The sequence below is a fragment of the Tupaia chinensis genome, unplaced genomic scaffold, assembly GCF_000334495.1.
Source record: "Tupaia chinensis unplaced genomic scaffold, TupChi_1.0 Scaffold000028_1, whole genome shotgun sequence".
Classification (NCBI taxonomy): Eukaryota; Metazoa; Chordata; class Mammalia; order Scandentia; family Tupaiidae; genus Tupaia; species Tupaia belangeri.
Window position 1 is genome coordinate 2,964,140 of NW_006159458.1, and position 11,963 is coordinate 2,976,102.

Consider the following 11,963-nt stretch of genomic DNA (forward strand, 5'->3'; position numbering starts at 1 on the left):
AAATACAAAGGACCCCTAATAGAACCAACCCAAGAAGATCTTGGCATATCATAGCCAGACTGGCTAAATCAACAGACAAAGACAAGATCTAAAAATGGCAAGAGAGAAATGTCAGATTACTTATAAGTTTACCCAATCAATTTAACCTCAGACCTTTCATCAGAAATAATGCAAGCAAGGAAAGAATGGGAAAATATATTTAAAGTGTTAAGTGTAAAACAATTTCAACCAAAAATACTATACCCAGCCAGATTATCTTTCATATGGAAAGAAAGGATAAAAACATTCTCAGATAAACAAAACCTGAAAGAATTTGCCAATAGCAGACCCACTCTTCAAGAAGTTCTGAAAGGAGTGATCTACCAGGAAAACTAAAGATACATACGAAAATAAGAGAACAAAAGGCAACCAAGGACATGACCAATTTAATGCTAGGGACAAGAAATATCCAATAGTAACATTGATGTTAACTTCCAGAATTTGAACGGAAAGATTGGACCACAGTAACGCTGCATATTGAGCAGAAGAGAGTTTGAACATAAGACTGAACTGGTGGTATAGAATTTTATGACTTTTGAGTGAAACATTACTGATTTTTTTTTACTGTGCTTTGTCTTCCCAATTTAAGCATTTTACTTTCTTTTGAGTTGTTGATAGGTTCTGCAATTTGTTAAAATATTTTTCTTGTTTGTTTCTTTAAACGGAAACAAACTTTTCTTCCTTCTTGATCCCTCTGGAATTGGAAAATACTTGGGAGTATTCTTATTTTGTGGCAGAAGGGTTATTTGCATAAGTTCAATAATGCTTGTTGCATTGAATCAGAAGTTGGAAATATTATTGAACAAGGCTTTGACTAGAATGTCATATCTGAAGATTAATTAGAAAACTATGGAACTAAGGTGGATCTCAAGTAAGCCAACAGAAGCTCTTAGAAAGACGGCCTGGCACCATAAATAGTTCTACCTGGCAAAGAAGATTAGAGAAGATATATGAAAGAATTTATAACATAAAATAACCTTTTCCAGGCCAGCATAGTAATCAGTAGAGATTGCAAAAGAGCAACCACACCAGAGGATTATCTTGAGAAAGGCTTTGAAGGAAAAAAGTATTAGCAAAAATTTTTTCATCTATAAAGTAAATGTTTGTGGAAAAATGTAAAAATTAATTAATTAATTAAAAGATTTTTAAAAATACCTCATGCCAGGTGTGCAGCATGTGTGCCCAAAATCTTGAGAGGAAAATGAAGGAGAAGGAATTGTCGTGAGATCATCCCTCTCAGGGAGGTGGTTTCTCGCTTTCTGTCTCTCTGTCTCTCTGGTGAGCACATGTACCCTATAGAAAAAAATGCTCTCTCTCTCTCAAAAAAAAAAAAAAAAAAAAGAATATAATGTAAGACTCTCTCTAATTAATAGCATTTTATATAGAAAAGGTTACAGTAAGACAAGCATTAGCCTATATACAAATTGACAGGTTTGTTTTCTATTTTTGATATTATCTTTTCTCTATACTTTTAAAAGTATGGATAAAGTAAAAAAATATATAGCAGTCAAGAGAATACCCATTACTCAACTTCAACAAGCATTGTCTCATGTTTTATTTACACTCTCACGCCCCCTCAGTATTATTTTAAAGTAAATTTCATCCCTGATATTATTTCTTGAGTTCATGGTTGAGGACCCTATAACAAAAGCTGGATTAACACAAGAATAGTATACTAATTTACTTAATACGTTTTACATAACATAGCCTTCACAAGGAAAGGAAGACTCAGAGAAGAGGGCAAACTTGTGTATTTTTTCATGCTAGGTTTGAGGGAGAAGTGGCGATAGTCACTGAGAAATATAATTGGATAATAAATATGGCTAATGTTAATAAACTTGGAGGAAACCATTCATTCATAGTTCTCTCTGTGATGCTTTATCTTCAAAAACAGGGATATTCTTTTCTCCAGGTATTGGCAAGGTTTGGAACAAAGATCTTAAAACCTGCCTCAGGGGAAGGTCAGAAAAACTTCCTGAGTTTTATGACCTACTTCAGGAAGAAGGGAGAAGGGTAACGTTCCTGCTTCTGCTATTTTCTCAAATGCAAAGGTGCTGGAAATGTCCTAGACTGTGAAGAACAAAATATACACTCCTTCTCCAACTAATGCAGTTGTTAATATATATATGTCTTCAATTCTCAGAAATGTTTTAATATGACATGTTATTCTAAAATATTCCCTAATACCTTTTAAAAAAAACAAATGGGGCTATTAGTTTATAGACAGGTACTTTTATAAGTCTAAGGCTTCCAACAGTGAAAAATACCCTCTTCTATTATGGGGCAGTTGCTATAATGTATTTTTGTTTTTTATGACAATTAGATTCCTATCATAAGGAGGCACCAGGTGGCATGGTGGTTAAGGGTGCTGGATTCCAATATGGCCGACCATGGTGTGAGTTCCAGACCTGGCAACTTGCTTTCTCACTTTCCCTCTCTCTCTCACCTTCTTGCTTTGTCCTTCTCTGGTCAAATTAAAGTAAATAAATAAAATTAAGTAATTCCTTAAAAATAAAAATAGTTTACAAATAAATAAGTAAATAAATTCATATCATGATATACAACTTAGTATTGGATTAGCCCTCTCCAAGTAATCAAAGTCTTTTTTAAAAAAGAACTAATTATATATTTTTATAAAATATTTTTTAAATTTTTGAATATAATTTGAAATTTTTTCCTTAGGATATCTAATTCAAATTCCATCTTTGACTCATAGAATTGAGTAGGTTAGTAGATGATTTAGCATTTGAAGGTCAAAATCAATGGCATATTCTCTTGTCACAGGAAGACTTATTTGGCATGAAAAAATGACAGGCATGATCTAAAGCTATTAAAGAATGTTGTTGTGAGCAGATCTATTACCTTACTGTTCAGCTTATGGTAGATGTTCAATAAATGTTGATTATTACTGTTACTAGCCTTATCTTCTCTGAGGCTCTATTTTCTTACCTTTCCTCTTTTCTGTACTGCCAACTTCTCCCATTCTAAATAAAACATACAATAATATTTTAGAAAGAACATAGGCTTTGGAGTCATTATTGTAAGTTGAGAGTCAGTCTGCCCAGAGTTCAAATCCCAGCTCTACGATATTCTTACTGAGTTACCTTGGGACAACATCTTTCTTCTATTGAAAAAGGAAATAGATATACCTATCTAGCATGGCGGTTGTGAACATTAGGAAAAAGCTTCTAGCACAATGCTTGTTACATAAAACTGTAACGAGAACTATGAAGGAAATGTATCTTTACCTTTAGTAAATGTTGATGGTAGCAGAGGTGCTGGTAGTGATGATTGTAATAATAACTGTGGTTTTGTTGTTTTCTTTCTCTTTATTCTTTTTTTTTTTTTTTTTAAAGTCTTCCTTGGGACCAGCAGATGGCATAATGGTTACACCGCTGGACTCCCATGTAGTCAACCATGGTTTGAGTCCTGGACCCAGTGGCTTAAAACTCATACTAGGCAAGTGCGTGTGCGTGCCCAAGATCGCAAGAGGAGAACGGAGGAGAAGGGACTGTAGTGTGGCCATCCCCTCTGGGGGGTGATTTCTCGCTTTGTCTCTGGCAAGCACACACACCCTATAGCAAAAATTTCTCAAAAAATAAAAATGTTTTCCTTTTATCTTTAACTTTCCCAGAGAACAATTACCCTCTTTCGTTATTTTCACCTAGATCAAGTACTAAATACATTATTATCTTTTCTCTCCAACTCTCAGATTCTATTCACACTTCCACCATAAATCACAGTTAAGCTGCTCTTGCTAAGCTGTCCTACCTAACTTTCTATCCACAGCACACTTTGAACCATAGATGTCTCCTTATCAAAACATTTTTCTTCTTTTGGATTATTTCCCTGTCTCCTTCTCAGACTCCTTCACTTCATCTTGTCCTTATATATTGGCACTCCCAAACACTTATCCTCAACTCACTTTTCTTTTTACCCTACGTGCTATCTCTGGACAATCTTACCCACTTTCATCTCCTTTATGCTGATGATACTCAAATATTGGGTTGTTGGAAAAGTCATGCCATTTTTCTTTTTTTAATTTATTTTTTAAAGAATTATTTATTTAACTTTATTTATTTTTTAATTTGACAGAGACAGAGAGAAAAGATGAGAAAGTAAGCCACCAGGTTTGGGATTCAAACCATGCTCGGCCATGTGGGAGTGTCTAGTGCCTTAACAACCATACCACCCACTGGTACCCGACATATTTTTCTATGCTACAGTGCATCATGACTTTTCCGACAACCCAGAATATAGACTACGTATCTCCAGATCTCCAGAACTCTGGGAACCAGCAGCTAGCGTAATGGCTATGTCGCTGGATTCCCACGTAGTCGACCGCGGTTCGTGTCCCGGACCCGGTGGCTTAAAACTCACGCCGGGTGCGTGTGCATGCGTGCCCAAGATCCCGAGAGGAGAATGGAGGAGAAGGGATTGCGGCGTGACCATCCCCCCTGGGGGGTGATTTCTCGCTTTCTGTCTCTATGTCTCTCTCTGTCTGTCTGGCGAGCGCACGCACCCTACAGTGAAAATCTCTCCAAAAAAAAAAAAAAAGATCTCCAGAACTCTTTGTATCTACTGGAAATAAACAACTAGACAAAGCAAAAGCAAATGGAACATTTTAAAACATCAATTTTTACTCTCTTAGCATGCACAACCACACGTACCATCGTCCTTGATCCTTCTCCGTCTTGGTGAGCGGAGCAAATTGTAGTCATTTTATCAGTAACTATCTATTGAATGAAACCAAGTCCCTGCAATCAGCTAGCCAATAATGAAAGCCAAGAACCTTAGGCATCCCAACTCCTCTCACCTCTTATTCCCCAGACATAGTTGTCCATCAGCTCCCAGGAATTCACTCGCAACATCTAGGCCCTTTCTCTACATCTCCAATTGCTGCTTTAGTCAAAGTCCCATTGTATTGTTGCCACCTTTTGCATCCTGGTGATCAATCTTATCTGCTCCAGTCCATGTTCCATATGGCCACCAGAATTCGTTTGACAGTACAATTTCATTACATTGCTTCCTTACGGGAAAAGCTCCACTAACTTTCTGATGTGCATCAGAATCTATGGTATTGCTTTAAAAAGTGAATTATAATTGAAATTCGACCTCATTTTGTTTTACTCCTTGATTCTAAAAGCCTGAGTGCTCTTTATTTTCTGACATATGCTATGCCTAGTGAATTTTCCATGCTGCTCACACAATGGACTGAATTTTTGTGTCCCCCTACAAATTCATATGTAGAAATCCTAAGCCCTAAAGTGATGGTATTCAGAGATGGGTCCTTTAGGAGGTAATTAGGTCATAAGGATGGAGCCTAAGGAATGGGATTAGTGTGCTTATAAAATAGATCACAGAGAGGTCCCTTGTCCCTTCTGCCATGTGAGGATACAGAGAGATGTTCACCTGTTGAAGTGTCCATTTTGTAAGACAAATGATAATGTGATTGAATATATGGAAGAAATGAAATTAAAAAAAAGAAAAAAAGAAAAAAAAAAAAAAAGAAAAAAAGAAAAAAAAACAGATACCTCTTTGCTAAAAATAAACAATAAAATAAAATTTGAAAAAAAAAAAAAAACCCGACAATTTATGAACCAGAAAGTGGGTCCTCACTAGATACTGAATCTGCTGGCACTTTGATCTTCGACTTCCTAGCTTTCAAAACAGTGAAAAATACATTTTTGTATTTTCTGTATATAAGTCACTGCCTTATCAGTGACTTTGAGGGACTGTCAATTTCTTAAGCCATCGATGGGAAGAGTTAAATAACTATCTTACAACATAAAAGAGAGATCTCCTGTACAATTTAGTGCCTAGGGTAAGTCAGTCAAATTATTACTGGCTCTAATTATCACCCCCATAGCTGTTAAATTCTTTACCTGCAGCAGAGTAGAACTCTAGAGGTGAGAAATTCTTTCCTGCCTTTGAAAAGGCCAAGGAAAAAAACCAAAGAAGTACCTTCCAATATGAACCTTAGAAATCAAACCTACACTGTACACAAAGACAGGACAGCAAGGGAAAAGCACAGCAAACATGGAAAATAACTTATTGGAAAGTCAAGGGTCTAATGTTGACTTTATTTAGAAACTACCTCCTACTGTGACTTGCGTGTATAAATGAGCTGTTGCACTCCAAAGCAGCCAGCAGTGAAAAGAAGAAGAGTGAAAAGAAGTCAGGCAAGCCAGTCATTATAGTATTTTTTTTATTCATTCATACTAAATTAGGATATGAACAAAGAAAAGTTGTGTTATTGATGAGCAACACAATGGATAGAAGTGAAGAGAGGGTACCGGGAGAAGACAACATTCCAAAGGACTCTGTCTATAATAAAATATGGAAAAAAAGTTTAGTATGGAAGGGAGAGAAGGGGAAGGAAAAAAGTAAAAGTATGCTTAATTGGCAAAAAAAAGTGAGAAGCTATTTGCTGATAAGTTATAGAGTAATATCTTTGGCTTGACTGACATGCATAGTATTTGTGCTGGAAAAAGAAATGTTGTGCACTGTAAAGATGTGGTTAAATGTAAATAAATAAATTGATTTAAAAATATAATTCAATGAACTCTGTGAAGTATATTTTTGCACCTTTTCTGTGAATGACCTACCTACCCTACCAGATAGTTCTCCCTCCTCCAGCAACCTCCTTGTCTGAAGATTTCTTTTGTGTCAGTCTCACAGGAGACATCAGCACTTTAACTAAGGAAAAGGGGCAGAGACAACAGAGTCCCAGGCTAACCAAAGAACACTTATTTCCAAGCATCAACTGCATTGTCCTAGAGGTGGAATCAGTTTTCAGCATCAGAGCTTGACTTCTTTATCTTTTTATTTTTGTCATATTTTAATTTTATTATATGAAATTTTCTTAACACTTTCATTTGTAAGAACATTTCTTACATTGAGGAAAACATCTTTGGCATATTTGGTTGTCATTAAGCATTCTCCACATTTTATTATTATTATTATCATTATTACTATTATGGGATTTTTGCTATAGAGCATATGCCCTTACCGGGGAGACAGAGAGAGATGCAGAAAGAGAAAGTGATAAATCATCCCCACCTCAGTGGTATGGCCACACTGCCATTCCTTCTCCTCCATTCTCCTCTCAGGATTTTGAGCATTCAAACACACACCCCCAGAGTGAGTTTTAAGCTGCCAAGTCCAGGATTCTAACCACAGTCAGCCATGTGGGAATCCAGCACCTTTATCACTATGCCACCTGCTAGCCCCTATTCTATTATTATTTCGTTTACATTTAATCACGATATATCTCCACAGCACACAAACTGAATCTTTACAGATGAATATACTGCATATCAGTCTGGTCAAAGACATTATCTTACATAACAACATCAACTTTTTTTTGAGAGAGATTTTAGGGAACATGTGCTCACCAGAGAGACGGAGAATGAGAAAGTAAGAAATCACCCCCCAAGGGACATGGCCATGCTGCAATCCCTTCTCCTCTATTCTCCTCTTGGGATTTTGGGCATGTATGCACATGCATTGGGAATGAGTTTCAACCTGCTAGATTTTGGACTCAAACCACAGTCAGCCATTTGCAAGCCCAGTACCTTAACCACTATGCCACCTGCTTGCCCCAATCATTGACAACAACTTTATCTTTTACTTTCCATCCTTACTTACACCTGCAGTAGAGACTCGAAAGATCATTTGGTGAATCAGCTGACTATGAAGAGAAAAATTTGAAACATGATGGGAACCCAAAATCTCTGAGCTCACACCCAAACTCTTGAAATGTGATGATCTCCCAGGAACTTTTGGTCCAAAACTTAAGCACAAAAAGAGGAGAATGAAAAAGGAGGAAGGGAAGGGAAGGGAAGGGAAGGGAAGGGAAGGGAAGGGAAGGGAAGGGAAGAGGGAAAAGCTTTCATATACATTCACAAGGAGAAAAATTAATGATACATGTAGTTACATGAGTCCAAGCCTGTATTATAGATTGATTTTTTCCCTGTGAATGTTTTAATAAGAGCTGAAGCTTCCCTGTTATTTATATGTGACAAATAACCCTCATTTTCCCCCAGTGTGTTTCTATTTCTACAAGTAGTTAAATTGCTCTCTCTTTTTTCTTCTTTGTGTGTGTGTATGTGTGTCTATCCTGTGAGCACTTACACCCTAAATGCTAGAAACCAGGCAAGGAATAATACTGCAGAAGATCAAACTATGAAAACAGGCACCCTGGAGGATTCTCTACAGGAGAGGATCTCAAGGTCACAGGTTGTGCTGGTAGATTTTCCTTGGCTGCTACACCCAGTAGCACAACAGACATAAAGCAGCATTTCCAAACCAAAGTCATCTGAGCCACATGAAATCCAAATCAGCATGTGAAGACGTAATATCTAGGTTTATATTTAGGGTTACAATTAGGTCATTTCTGTTTCTAACTTTTCAAATTTGGGGTGTGACGGGGGAGGCTGGAGAAGCTGTTATACCTGATTTGCCATGTAACTAAATTTAATCATACTGATTAAAGGGTTCCTTCTATAATCATGTCCCAGTACTTAAAAATGGAAAACGGTGATAATTCACTAAAGTACTCAATAAGTATATGTTGTTCATATCTCAAAAGGGAGTAGAAGGTAGCAAGGCTCTTTATACTGAAATGTGAGATGCAACAGAGGACGATGGACAGTTCTACCCGGGAGATGTGTGAATAGCAGCAGTGGAGAGCTGTGACCCTCAGGAAGGACACAAGGGAGAACTAGGATGATTGACAACAGGGGCTGGAAGTCATGGGACCTGATTCTTCTGTGGTGGTAGATCTCTAGAATGTAGTCAATTTAGGGGAAGTTCTCCCTCAAAAATGTGACATTTGATTTCTAAACACATGCCGGAAGTGTACATGGTTCCCGACTGTACTGAGTAGGTGAGAGGCTGAAATCCCAATGTATTCATCTTCCACCTTTCCCCAGTCTATGGTCTGTCTCTGGATCAGCAGAAATTGCCTGAACAGCTACTATGGTTTCATTAATTTTCCTCTGTAGCTCCCTCAGCTCTTCCATATGCACTAATCGTAGAATCTGAGCAGCTTCATTAAGAACTGTGTCTCCTGTATCAAACCAAGAATATGTTTGTCTAAAGCAACAGGCAAGCCCTCTTTTGGTGATTTGCTTTAGCAGCTGTACCCTGTGTCAGGTGCTCCTGAACCAAAATTCAAATTGCCTTAAGCATTGCCAGGTAATTAATCATCATGACGCTGAATCTGAAGAAGGCTAGACAAAGCCATTACACCAGCCTTGAAATTAGAATGATTCACATCCAAACTCATCAATGGCTCAGTATTTTAAGGGGTATTGTCAGAATTTTTTGCATTATAAGGCATTAGGTCCTTGTACTTTGTCGCATTATTTCCATATTCAAGTCTAATCGGAAAACTGAGAAGCCAATCAATTGTTTCTTGCCCAGACTGATTCTTGAAAGGACAGTTAACATCTTTGAGATACTTTTCAAAAAACTTGGGCCAGTCATTGCATGGATATTTCTTAAATTCCCCCCCCCCACCCCTCCAATTTTGTAGCATCTGATTTCCTGGTCTTCAAACCAAACAATAAAAGTTTCTAAATTCTGTTTCATCTTTGCAGTTGAAGGCAGCAGGGTTGTGGTAGTCAAGAGCCATAAGCTTGCATCAGAACAAGATCCCTGCTTCTCGCTCAAGTTCCCCAGGCCTCTGCTGGGAGAGAAGTGAGGTGTCCATTGAACTTTTTGAAGTATCCCTCTATGTATGACAGGTTAAAGAAAGCTATCACCTACAAGGAGTCAAACCATCCATAGCTTAAAGAATTTTATTTTAAAATAAGGTCCACCCCAGAGGATGCCATCAATCTGGATGTAGGGAATCTGAAATCAGAAATCAAGATATCTTGGCAGGGCTGCATTGAAAGGCAGAGGCTGAATCCACCCACCGCCCCAAGTCCCACCCCAACAAATGACAATGTTGATAAAGCCCAAGTTGTGTTTTCAGCTTTTCAAGCCATAATGTGGATGAATGGGGCTTGCCCCCATGGTCTAGTGGTTAAGGGAGCTGGATCCCACATGGCCCACCATTCTGTTCAAATCCTGGCCCTGGCAACTTGAAAAACACACTAGGTTCATTGCCCCAAATCCCAACAGGTTGGAAAATGAATGAGAAAAGATGGCAGTGTGCACATATCCCATTGAGGGGATGTATTCTCCCCTGTCTGTTCCCAGTTTCTGGTGAGCACACATGCATTCTGATTCTGGAAACAACAAAAACAAAAACAGCGGTGAATAAAGAGTCGTCATCTATATGGTCAGAGTTATAACATCGGAACAAGTGACTGAATCCAAGCCCTCTCTGCTCAGTTTCTTTTTCAAGAATATGAATGGGAAGTTGTTGCTACTGCTTTCAAAGTCAATGTGGAAAGGCGATTATGCATAAAAAAAAATAAAAGGCAGCACCATGTAAGGCTATAGCTTAGGCTAGGGGCTGTTGGAGTGAAAACATCATTTAAAACCAGAAACAAGAGGAGCTAGTTGTCATATTACTTGGCACAACTATAGACTTGATCCACTTAAAAATAAACAAAGCCAAGCACGGAGAAACCTATGCTTGCTTTGAGATTTATTTGAATTCTACGTGTACACACGTCCATGATTTGAAGTGTTTTTTCAGCCTTCTGGCTCCTCCCTGTAGTGTGTAGGGCACGGGAGCCGAGGCCTTGGAGCCAAGCCTGGGAGTGCAGTACTGCTTCCAAACTCCTACTCTCAGTGCACCAGGGGCTAGAAAAGAACTTCCATCAAGATAAAAATATATGAATGTGGGTGACTTAGCTTGAGAAGTCTGATCACCCGATATGGAGTCTGTCAAGGTAATTTCTCCCAAAACATAGTGAAAGATGTACAGACGACAGCACAAATTCTGAAGAATGTGGGGGGATTCCAAATATGAGCCAAGCATTATAAATCAGATGTTGAGTTTACCTTCTGATACGTGATCACGGTTCTAGAAAATGTGGACGTAGTCCAAAGAAAGGCACAGTTGGTGCAGATGTGACATGAAAGTATTCAAGCCACACTAAGAAAGTCACTGTTCTTTCCCACTATACAAGATGGCAGGCAAAATAACTGAGAAGCAGGATACTAAGGAGAAGAAACCTGAAGCCAAGAAGGCTGATGCCTGTGGCAAGGTTAAAAAGGGTGACCCCAAGGCTAAAAGCCCAAGAAGGGGAAGCCCCATTGCAGCCGAAACCGGTCCCAGTCCAGAGCATCAGCAGATACTCGCAGTCTGCCATGCATTCCAGGAAGGCCATGTACAAGAGGAAATACTCGGCCACCAAATCCAGGATGGAAAAGAAAAAGGAGAAGGTTCTTGCAACTGTCACAAAACCAGTTGGTAGAGACAAGAATGGTGGTACCCAAGTGGTTAAACTGCGCAAAATGCCTAGGTATTATCCCACTGAAGATGTGCCTCGAAAGCTGTTGAGCCATGGCAAAAAAACCCTTCAGTTAGCATGTGAGAGAGCTGCGAGCCAGCATCACTCCTGGGACCATTCTGATCATCCTCACTGGACGCCACAGAGGCAAGAGAGTGGTTTTCCTGAAGCAGCTGAGCAGTGGCTTGCTACCTGTAACTGGACCGCTGGTTCTCAATTGAATTCCACTGTGTAGAACACCACTCCAGAAATTTGTCATTGACACCTCCACGAAAATTGATATTAGCAAAGTAAAAATCCCAAAGCACCTTACCGATTCTCACTTCAAAAAAAAGGGAACCAGCAGTTAGCGTAATGGCTATGTCGCTGGACTCCCACGTAGTCGACCACGGTTCACGTCCTGGACCCGGTGGCTTAAAACTCACGCCGGGCGCGTGTGTGTGCGTGCCCAAGATCCCGGGAGGAGAATGGAGGAGAAGGGATTGCGGCGTGACCATCCCCCCTGGG

General features: G+C 39.0%; 1 pseudogene; it reads right to left on the reverse strand.

The window, feature by feature from the left end:
* Positions 1–8,954: 8,954 nt before the first annotated feature.
* LOC102479489 (RNA transcription, translation and transport factor protein-like) overlaps positions 8,955–11,963 on the reverse strand; it is a 97,326-nt pseudogene continuing 94,317 nt past the window's right edge.